Below are 12,500 nucleotides of genomic sequence, written 5' to 3'. Positions count from 1 at the left end.
GTTTTAAAAGAACAACGAAGGTTTCTGAAAACTCCTTTCACCCCGCCAGACAAAACGGAAAAGGAAACGAACTTGTAATGAAACCTTTCAGCATTTCTTCAGCGGCGTTGGGTAAACTCACAATCAAATATGCAAGCTCTCCCTAATGGGTATTTGCTGCTCTAAAGAGTATTGGCAAGGAAACTCGCTCGCCACAAGGAGTGGTGGGGACTGAGAGACGGGGTAGGGGTTGGGGGTAGGGGCTTAATGAAATGAATATTGATAGAAACACCCAATAGGCACAAAGAAAGAAAGAGGAGGCTCGCCCGCGCTCGCATGACGCACACATACACACACACACACACACACACACACACAGGGGGGGGGGAGCAGAGATAGAAAGAGAGCGAGAGAGAGAGAGTAGGAGTATTATCAACAGCTGACAAAAAAGTTCAGTAATGACAGAGAGAGAGAGAGAGAGAGAGAGAGAGAGAGAGAGAGAGAGAGAGAGTGAGATAGAGAACAGCTGACAGAAAGCTGACAGAAAAAGTTCAGTACACACACACACACACACACACAGAGGCAGGCAGAGAGGTGCACCCAGAGAGAGAGAGAGAGAGAGAGAGAGAGAGAGAGAGAGTATGAGTATTGTCAATAGCCAGCTGACAACAAAGTTCAGTGCACAGAGAGAGAGAGAGAAAGAGAAAGAGAGGCAAATAGACAGACAGACAGATAGAGAGGGGAAGCCAGAGAGAGAGAGATGGGATTAATGAGGCTAATTTTATCAATGAAACTCATTCGCTACACAGGTGCTTACACACACACACACACACACACACACACACATACACTTTAGACGTCCTTGCTATAACCAGTATTGACGACAAAAGTCATCCTCCGAAGTCAGAGAGACAGAGACTGGTGAAGGAGAGATAGTCTCGAGGGAATGCCTTGGATGAGTAGGCAAATCGAGAACTGTCACCCAAGATGTGGTTTTGTCATTTGGAGAGTGTCTCCCTCGATGGCAAAACTGCAGTTTTCGTTAGGATCCCAGAATATGTGAGATATCTCCTTTCTTTTACTCCTGTGCGCTTTTTTCGAGTAATTCGTTTAAGGTTTTTGAACGGTAAAAGAATATTTAGTTTTTAAAATCTTTTCTTTCGGCGATTTGATTAATATTGTTTTGAGAGAGAGACAGACAGACAGAGAAAGGATATTTAGTTTTTAAAGTCTTTTCTTTCGGCGATTTGCTTAATATTGTTTTGAGAGAGAGAGAGAGAGAGAGAGAAAGGATATTTAGTTTTTAAAATCTATTCTTTCGGCGATTTGATTAACATTGTTTTGAGGGAGAGAGAGAGAGAGAGATAGATAGATAGATAGATAAATAGAGAGAGAGAGAGAGGATATTTAGTTTTTAAAATCTTTTCTTTCGGCGATTTGATTAATATTGTCTTGAGAGAGAGAGAGAGAGGGAGGGAGAGAGGTTAAAGTTAAGTGTACCTTAGTTTTACCAGACCACTGAGCTGATTAACAGCTCTCCTAGGGCTGGCCCGAAGGATTAGACTTATTTTACGTGGCTAAGAACCAATTGATTACTTAGCAACGGGACCTACAGCTTATTGTGGAATCCGAACCACGTTATAGCGAGAAATGAATTTCTATCACCAGAAATAAATTCCTCTAACTCTTCATCAGCCGGCCGGAAACTCGAACTCGGGCCTAGCGAGTGCTATTCCACAGCTCTACCGACTCTCCCAACAAAGAGCTAAGGGAGAGAGGTAGATAGAGAGAGAGAGAGAGAGAGAGAGAGAGAGAGAGAGAGAGAGAGGATATTAAGTTTTTAAAATTTTTCTTTCGGCGATTTGATTAATATTGTTTTGAGAGAGAGAGGGAGAGAGAGAGACAGAGAGACAGACAGACAGACGGAGAGAGAGAGAGAGAGAAACAGAGAAACAGGGCAATGGATAATCCTCTGTGCTGTTGCACGCTGCAACCATGAATTGGTCTTTGAAAATCCATCTTGTTCATATTTTCTAAAATTACCAAAAGCAAGAGTTGCAGATATCAAAGAAGAGAAGGATAAACAGTATTTTCATTTAGAAGCGACACCATACACGGAGTTCCTAGAAAGTATTAGAAAGCAACTTTTAACAGTCTATTCATACGCGTACGTGAGCGAGTTTAACAATAATGGCCTTTATTGAAGAGGAAAGTTCCTGGATTCTCGAGTAGCAGGCATTCCTAATGCAAAGATTTCCAGTATGTAATGAAAAACAACTTTTTTGAGGCTTTCATCTGTCCTCCATCAAACATATGTTATCGTTTGTCGAATTTGATATATACACACATGTAAATAATATATATATAGGCTTTATAGTATATATATATATATATATATATATATATATATATATATATATATATATATATATATATATATATATATATGTATATATATATATATATATATATATATATATATAAAGATAAAATCCACGAAGGATAGGAAATACTGAAGTGCTATGAGGCCTTACAGCATATGTATCTTTATAGCAGACTGATAGATATATATATATAAAAAAATATATATATGACATATGGGGATTACAAAGGAAAAAATGCACCTGGAATCCAAGGAAAGGAAATACTGAAGTGCTGCGAGGCCTTAAATCTTACTTTGTCGTCCTTTACTATAGCAGACTGAAGAAATATAAGAGATAAAAACTCACATAAATGACAGATGGGGATTACAAAGGAAAATATGCAGTGGATGGAATCCAACACAATTGAAGAATTAGCTTTCTTAGAACTGTCCCAAACAGGGTTAAATCCAGTTTATGCATATATATAGTATATATATACTTATATATATATATATATATATATATATATATATATATATATATATATATATATATATATATATATATCTGAAAGACATCGTCCACCTCATTTATACATTTTACTTTCTCACAACTTCTTAACTTCTTAGTCCCCTCTTTCACCATCACAACTTCGTCTGCCAGGCCTATACCTCATCTTCTCTTTGTTTATCTCGATTGCCACTTATCACGCAGTCTGCAGTTCATGGACCTTAGCGGACACCCACTGGATAACAGCGAGACGACGCTTTTAATAAATTCTTGAGTTGATCCCTGGTGGGTCGGTCTCGAAACCACCTGGTGTGCTTACATTCACCCCCCTGCTGGTTTCTAAGACTTGGTTAGTTGTTGGTTGAGGTTCTGTGTCTCTCTGTGGGTAAGCGTTAATTTTGTGAATAACATCTCTTCCCTCTCTCTCTGCCTCGTCAAAACAGTTACGGAAAGGACATCCAGTATTGCCAGACATCTTTTTGGTGTATCCTCAGCAGTTGGATGAAGGCATACCTAATGCTTCCCTTTCTATCTTCCATCAAGGTATCATTTTCGTATTCTCGGCCACCAAAGCTTCATATATTTTTAAATATACATGAGAACTGAAGAGGTTTGTTGCCCTGTTTTCAGAGGGAATGGCAGTGGATCTTATAACTTTATGGTTATTTTGACTACTTTCGTTATTTGTGGTTACTCAGTCCCTCTGTTGTCATTAAAGTGTGTGTGAGTACGCATGTGTATGTGTGCGCATTTGTGTGTGTGTGTGTGTGTGTGTGTGTGTGTGTGTGTGTGTGTGTGTCGGGCCACAGGGTGATTAATCTTGGGCGTGGGTCAGAGACAGGAATTTGTCATTCCATCAGTGCCAGGAACTTTTAGCATCCATTTATACAGTTTACCTTCTCTGTGGAAATGCCTGGTGTTAATCTTATCTAAGATATTAAAGCACTTTGTGTAAGATACGGTTAGAATCATTTTGGCAAGGACCTCCTCGACTGCCGGGTAAAGCACTATATACACTGTCATTACACTTTGAAGGACGTGATTATCTGCGTAGTCTTCACTATGAGTCTTCAGTAGGCAATACTGTCTACTTATTCGGATTGTCCTTTGATCTGAGTTTATTTAGGAGGGGTGTAGAGAGGCAATAAAAGTAATTTATTTCTCATTCCCCCTCCCCCTCCCCCAAACCCACCCCCACCCCGTCCCGAATTGTACACCTCACTCATTTTTGTTAAGTCAAGTAGAAATATGATTGGCTTCTAACTTCTCAGATACTTAGAAATGGATTCCTACTGTAAAATTATGTAAATTTTATCAATGAAGAGTTTATATGTAGATAAGGAAAAGTTACAACAGATCAGCATTAAATGGTAGTGATCATAAGGAAGATGATTGTGTGTCGGTGGCTGAAGGTTTCAAGGCGTTGTTATGGCTCAGTTTTTATCTGTTAACTTGACTAGAAATATGTCATTTTAAGTTCATTTAGGAGCTTGCATGGAGAATTAAAATTGTTTTCTGATCTAAGGTTTTATTGGGAGGATTGTTAGGTTATCTTTGTCATTAAGTGAACTGAAACTTAAGAGGGTTTGAAGCTCTTGAAAAGTTTGCACGGAGAAATAAAATTGTTTATTGATCTAAGGTTGTATCGGGAGGATTCACACACGCATACATAAATACATACGTTTAGAGTTACAGAATCTGTAGTTGACAACGCTTGACTAAAGCTGAATCCTGTGATATAGGTAGCATTGACATAAAATGGTAAGCAAATCCGGAGGATCTAGATTTGCATTAATTCATTCATACACAACAAGAAATATTTCCAGAACAGCAGACCACCAAAGCTAAGAAATCCAGCCTCATAGGTGCCTTCCTTCAAAAGCTGTATCCCTATCTCATGCAAAACCTTATTCAGTGTTGCCCTAAACGAGGCTTATCATTGGTGAAATCTTCGTAAAATTCCAGATATATTTTTCGTAGTCCATTAATCGAAAAGACAAACAAGCAAACCGAAATAAAATGATAAGTTTCTAAAGTAAGGAGTTCCAACTTACTTTCATCAAGGAGTCCCGAGGAATGCGTAATGGCAGACATATCTGCTATGGAGAATTTTGGTGGGCTTGTAACCTTATCTGAAAATAATTCTTGGCAACCGAAATATTAACACCTTTTGAAGCTAGCTTCCAGACAGCAGAAAAAGACGCACACAGGCACACACAAACACGCACGCGCTCTTCTACAGTAGGCTGAAAACCACTCTCTCCACCCAATATATATAATATGGAAATTCCGCTTGCAATTTGATTTTGACCAGGAATTACGCGTTTCCTAACATTTGCCGGCGAGTTCTTACATCCGATGGGTCATGACAGCGCTGGCATGCATTTTCAATGTCCCTCCCAGAATGGCGCGCAACGCTTACGTAATTTAGCGTTCAGAGATTTCCAGAGAGGCGGAAATATTGACGAATAAAAAGGGGGAAAAATGAAATAAAAAGGAAATGATGCCTCGGTGGACGAGCTTGCAAACTGTGGTGGGAGATATCGCACTCGCTATTATTATTCATGACCATCATTATCATACGAACGTTACTTCAGATATATTCGTTTTTTGGGGGCCGGCGTTGTTGCTCTCTTTGTTTCTGTTATTGCGGTTATAAGCTAATAATATCATAATAGTTTATGAAATCATGTCTCAGTTGCGTTTAATTTTTATATATTGTTCTTTTCGGGGTATATTAACTATTAATTCATAAATTCTTAAGCAGAGAATTTACCATGATGGATCTTCCAGATAAGGTGTTTCTACCCATCTGTAGCAAAGAAATGCATAGTGTTGTTTTAGACTGCTTGTTGAGTGCCAGCACGGGCTCTTGCTCAAAATAACGAGTCATTGAGAATGTGTAGACATCTGGGCGTAGATCTTATGGTCAGCGAAATTCCGTTCCTTGGTGATTCATATATGTCCTCCGGGAAAAGTCTAAGTATGAATGAAGACATGAGTAATTTTTTAAATTAAAATTATATAGTTACAATAGGGATTCTTTTGAATGAGTGTCAGCACGGGCTCTTGGTCAAAATAACGGCCCATTGAGAGTATGTAGATGTCTGAGCGTAGGTCTGTGGTCAGTGAAATTGTGTCCCTTGGTCATTCATATTATAAATGATTATATGCATTACAAATGCTTATAACATGGCCACTTTTTAAATTAATATAATAAAGCCTAAATACAGTATGGGGCTGTGCATGAGGTCAGGCTATGTCTAATGATAAATTCTTGGCTCCAACTTGTCGTTCTTTGTTCTGTAGGATTTTAAAGTGGTTGACCTAATGGAGACAATATCTGGATCTGGGCATCTGTGTGGGAGAAGGGCACTGAAGTTATCTAGTCTGATGGTCACCATCTGTGGACTAGAGCTTGGTGCCAGGACTAGGATCAGGTCTTCTTGAAGTTTTGAATGTTTAATGGTATGTCATAAACTATTGAAGGAAGGGAGACTGCTCTGTGGCACAGTGTCTAAGAGACAAAGCTTACATCCTAATGATCAGTGCCTGGGCACTTGTCCACCAAAGCTAGGCCCAATTAGATCGTTTTCCCAGTGAAATCTGTTAAGCCATGAACAGGGATTCAACTTGGAACCACCATACTGTGAAATCCAGGTAAAACTACTGAGCTATCATGACTTCAGTATTCATTGCAGGTTGTAAGTGTTTTATGTAGAAAGCTTCCATCAGTCGTAATCTGTAGTGGTAAGGGAGGTGCCTATGATCGTTGCCGCATGTGTTGATTAAGTTTGGTCTAGCTTTTTGTGTTCTCCCCTCGAATTGCTGTAGATTAACTCTGTGTGCAGATGGCAGGATAAACGTTTTGGGGGAGCTGTATTCGTCATGCTAACATTGAATGATGGATCCGTATTTCTGGGATATAACTTAGTATTTTTCTGCTGCATCGGGAGAATGTCTAGGTTGGTTTTAAGTAGTGTAGCAGCCATTTGATCATTCTTGCAGTAGATGACAAGGATAACTTTTGGCTCCAGCAACTGTAGCAGGGAGATAACCAGGAATGATATTCTACAGCTGATTTTGTCTTGCCAGTAGTTGGTGCTTGAGGATATTACAAAATAATCTTACTAGATTCTCCCTTTTCATAGTGGCTGCGTTCACTTACGCAGTGTAAATCAGCTCATCTATTTGTATGGTTATTGTTGATTTGCATATATATATGAGAGAGACCCCTCTGCATGTAGGTTGCTAAAAGGTTTCTTGTAAATCTCCAAGTATTAAGACAGATGCATTATAAAGGTTTGGTTTCTTCATTTCAGTCTGAGTTCAGACTGAAAAATAAAATTGTCTTCATTGTTGTCTAGGAAAATATAAACTGTTAATTGCAAAAAACTGTTACCGGATGTTCGTCTTTTATCGTATCTTCGTATTCTGTTCATTCTTTGTATTTTATTCTTGTTCGACAAGGAAAAGGATTAAATGATCGACGGATGAACAAAGGAAAGAATCAGGTCTGAGAGAGTTTATTTTTTTTTTACTCAAAGATATCATGGGAAAGGGTCCCGAGTCGTTAATTGAATAAAGAAACTTAACGTAATTTTTAATCTTATCGTTGAGTTGAATGCGCTAATGAATCGTAAATGTAGTTTTATGAAGGACCTTTTAACCCGAATCCAAGTATAAAGAACTGCAGACATTTTATTCCTACTCTCCTGATTTCAGTTGCGTTCTTGAGGCATAAAGAAGGATTTTCTTTATTCATAAGCTATTGTATCCTAACCTTAGTAAATTTTCAGTTAGAATTGAGGAGGATAACATTTTTATGTACGGTAAGCATTTTATATTAGATATGTTTTGTTTACTTCTTTGTGTAATGATAAAATTCTGTGATTATAAAAAATGCCTACAATAAAACAAACAAGAAAAGGAATTAATCACACGCCCTCTAAATAGCGTATGGAAATCTATGCAAAAAATCGACCATTTATTATTATTATTATTATTATTATTATTATTATTATTGCAAGCCAAGCTGTAACCCTAGTTGAAAAACCAGAATGCCACAAGCCTAAGGCACCAAATAGGGGAAGCAGCTCAGTACATAAAAAGAAACTTAGTGTAAAATAATGAAAAAAAATAAGACAAATAAATATATTACGAAATGAGTTCCATGTTAGTCTGCTTAACAGAAAAATAAAAAAATTGAAAAAGCATTTTCACCGACTCTGAACTTCTATAGGATTAGGGAAATCATTCCGCAATTTATTCACAATGGGGAAAAAACTTATAGGAAACTGATTGGCATTGAACCAAACACGCTACTTATAATGTGCTAATAAAATTATTTTGAGATATAGAATGCACATTATGGTAAACATTACCTTAAAACATCTTTATATGTTGATAGACTTCTTCTAAAATGTAGACTGTACCTTACATTAAACATTACCATAACGTCTTAACATATTAATCAAATTCTTCTGAAATATAGAATACACCTTATGGTAAACATTCCCATAACTTCTTAACATATTAATAGAATTATTCTGAAATATAGAATACACCTTATGGCAAACATTACGTCAACATAATATACTAATAGAATTCTTCTAAATATACACTGTACCTTTTGGAAAACATTACCTTAATATCTTGACATATTAATAAAATTATTCTGAAATACAGAATACACCTTATGGTAAGCATTTCTTAACATCAAAATGCGTTAATAAAATTACCCTAGAATAATAACACACCCTGCACACAACTATGCCTCAGTGTTTTAATATTTTTCTAGAAATCCCGGTCCCCCCCCCATCCCCATGAATAGGCAAACGCGGATGATGGAGCCTTTTACCTCTGCAGTCACGGGAAGGATTTAGGATGCGGGATGCGATAAGAGGCGAGGGGAAATATGCATCCCCTGGTAAAAAAAAAAAAGGAGGGGAAGAGGAGAGCTCGCCATCACAGAAAGAGGGGAGAGAGGGGATTGCCACACAGGTGAGAGCAAATGGAAAGATGGACACTTGAATCTAGAGGGGATGTATTAATGTATCCTACATATAATATTTGTTCTCTGGGTTTGTATTGTGTGCGTGTATATATATATATATATATATATATATATATATATATATATATATATATATATATATATATATATATATATATATATATATATATATATATATATATGTATATCTATATATATATATATATATATATATATATATATATATATACATATACATACATATATATAATAGCCTATATCTGCTCGATATCCTGTCACTTTCTCTGGATGGGCTTTTGAGCAATAAAGTCTATTTACATCTTTTCTGTGCTTTTGGAAAACTTATATTCAAAGTACAGCAGCGATGAATTAATTTCGGTAACAGAGGTTGGTGTATTCTATCATGCATTAATTGCTCCTGCAGACAATTACTTCCTATATCTATTCTAGAAAGATATTGCATAGAGGTTTGGCTGCCAGTTGTTCAACGTTTACTTTTGTTCAATAATAAAAAAGGATTTCCTCTGACAGTTTTGTTATGGACGTTGAGCTCATGTCCTGATACATATTCTGTACCAAAATGGATTGAATACAAAATTCATTTGCACAGGCATGTATATTTGAAGACATGCTCTGACGTAGAACTGCGAACCTCTCATGAAATAAGGCTGTTGTTAAAATAGCTTTCACGAAAATTTATGTATTTAACCTACTTGTTACATTATAGTGCCATGATTCACTTGAAAATAAAAATTATAATGTAAAATTCTGTTTTTTTCGTATATTTGCTGACAAGTGAAGTTTCAGTCTCGAGTAAAACCTTTCAAAGCTAATGAATGAGTTCCACCCTCAAATAAATATTAAAGTAATTTTCAGCAGAACCTCTCACTGTACAATGTTTAAGTTCAGATTCGTGACGCCACTGAGTTGCAGTAATCTGAAATTTATAAATACACGAGTTAACGATATAAAACAACGTACCTGGGGAAATCATGACAGTAGATCAGAGTTCACATCCTTGGAAATCTCTATAAACCTTTCATGTTCTGAGTTCTTCCTGTGAAGGAAGACTCTCTTCTGTTGTCCCGTTTGGATTCAAGGTTTGCAGCGGTAAGCGTACTCTGAATTTACTAAGTTCTGTAGTAGACATCGTTTTTATTAAAAAATGCAGGTGTTTTCTTTTTGTGAAAATGGCTGTTTAGTACTATCATGCGATGTTAACTTTAGGTCTCAGTCGACCCTGTTAAAAAGTATATACCTGATTTTGACAGCTGCATGTGCACATGAGATAATATGAATTGTATCCTTTTTTGTAACCTGGTAGGGTTTGACAACCTCACTCTTTCCACTGCGGCCTTGTTCGTAACCTACCAAGAAAGACAGAATTTCACTTGTTCCCACTCTGGATACAAGTCTTGCAGAGGCAGGTGTATCCAAAAATACAGAATCAAAATTAAGTTATTAAATTGATTGCGGCTACCGAAGGGACTTGCTACCCGGAATGTAAACCAGTGCACACAATATATAACGCACCCTACAAAAAGGAAACCACTTAACACAATATAACTATAGCGAATAAAGGTCTCTTTCCGCTATGTAAAACATAATCTGAGATAGATTCTTAAAACAATTTGTAGCGTGGTGTGTTACGACAATCATACTTTCCTAATTGTGGGAGCTTCCAAATATCACAAAAGGAGCACCCTAATTTTCCTTATTCGAATCCTAGGTTTACAGGGGTAAACACACGCCCTTTCCCCGTAATACTGGGAACCCTAAGAAATACAGTAAATATTTAATTCTACCTGAAAATATAAAGAAAAATATTATCACCGTTCTTTATTGTATCCAACACCTTATCAGAAAAAATAAAACATACCTAGAACATTTATACATCGTAAGGGACAACAGTAAAGCATACGAACGCATCCATGAGTTCTGTACATCTGTCAAAAGATGCAATGAGAAATCTGACATATGTTAGAATGTTCAGTAAACAAACAAATTCCAAGTGATGGCCCAATGGTAAATTTCTAAGAATTTTGTTATTCCACCGAGAATACGAATGTGTTTTTGATATCACCCGAACAACAGTCCATAACAAAGAATACCAACCAGGAAAAAGTGTTCAATCAACTCGATATTGTTTTTCCTATTGCTTTCTCTTCAACATAAAACACAAGACTCATGTGTGCTAGGCAGGTCAGCTCACTCATAAAATTCTTCACGTTTGGTAGGTCAAGTTCAGAGGTCTGTACCAGGCCTATACGTCTTTTTAACTTATAACTCCATATACCCGTGGTCATAAGGGACGAGCCCATGCTGTACAAGCGAGCTTATTGTAGGCTAATCCTATCAGCCAGCTGATAAAATTTAATCCTGCTAAAGGTAGGTAGGTATCTGCCGTTTCAGGGCCATCTCCGCCCATTAGCCCTTGCATTCAAATAAATAAATAAATAAATAAATAAATAAATAAATAAATAGATAGAGAGACAGATAGATAGGTAGATAGATAGATAAACTAAAAAATATATAAATAAAATAGACAAAGCTCAGCTGGCTTTGTACTGTTTACATTCTTATTCCATATAAAAAGTAATACAATTTTTTTTCGAGAGTTAAACGTCCCATAACCATGAATGTTTTGACCAGAAATAGAAAGTGTCAACAATAAACAAAAAACTGTCTACATTGTAACCCTGACACGCTGGAAACTGAGGTGCTCTTCCATCGCCACAGAAGTCTTTCGAGGTCTTAAAGATTCGTTGATGAAAAATCTATTCTTTCCTGATAAGGAAAATACCTTTTCTTTTAGATAGTAGAAGCTTATCTTCATACAATGGTTGCGATATATTGAAATGATTATTATTATAATTATATTTTTAATATTATTATTTGGGAAGAGACCTTCTCTGGGAGAGTAGCGTCATGATAGCTGTTCCTACGGCATTTAATTTGTATAGAGTCTTCTCCATTCGTTTTATAATTTCCTCATCAGCGTGTAGCTGGTATATCAAGTTTCCTAAGAAAACTTGACATACCAGCTACAAGAAGAATATAAGACAAATAGCGTAGATTCTGTAAAATTAAACGCCTTGGAGACCCTACTATTATTATTATTATTATTATTATTATTATTATTATTATTATTATTATTATTATTATTATTAGTATTATTATTATTATTATTATTTTTATATTTTTATTATTATGAGGAATTTTCTTCGTGACATAATCATTATCATTGCGATCCCCGACTGCATGAGACCACCTGCTTTGTACGTGACGATTCTCCTTTGTAATTCCTAAAGCTGCTTTTGATCCTATTACGCGAGGAAGTTTTCGGGCTTTATTATTGCTCTCATCATCTCAATGAGGCGCAAAATCAACTTAAAAGCTTCGTAATAGCCTGTTTTTTGCTCCGGCCATTAGGGAACACAAAGCTGATCTCGTGAGTACGTAATTTTACGACTACTTTCTTGAATTCTATTCAATTCTGTAGACGCATTCGAGATATTGTTTCTTTTTTTTTGCAAATTATTTCTTATCGTGTTCAAAGTTATTGCTTAAGGCTGATTAAACTGTAATTCACATATTCATTAATCACATTCAGTCCTTTTACTGTTAAAGAC

Source organism: Macrobrachium rosenbergii, chromosome 59, assembly GCF_040412425.1.
Source record: "Macrobrachium rosenbergii isolate ZJJX-2024 chromosome 59, ASM4041242v1, whole genome shotgun sequence".
NCBI classification, from domain to species: domain Eukaryota; kingdom Metazoa; phylum Arthropoda; class Malacostraca; order Decapoda; family Palaemonidae; genus Macrobrachium; species Macrobrachium rosenbergii.
Note: the sequence above shows the minus strand (reverse complement) of the source record.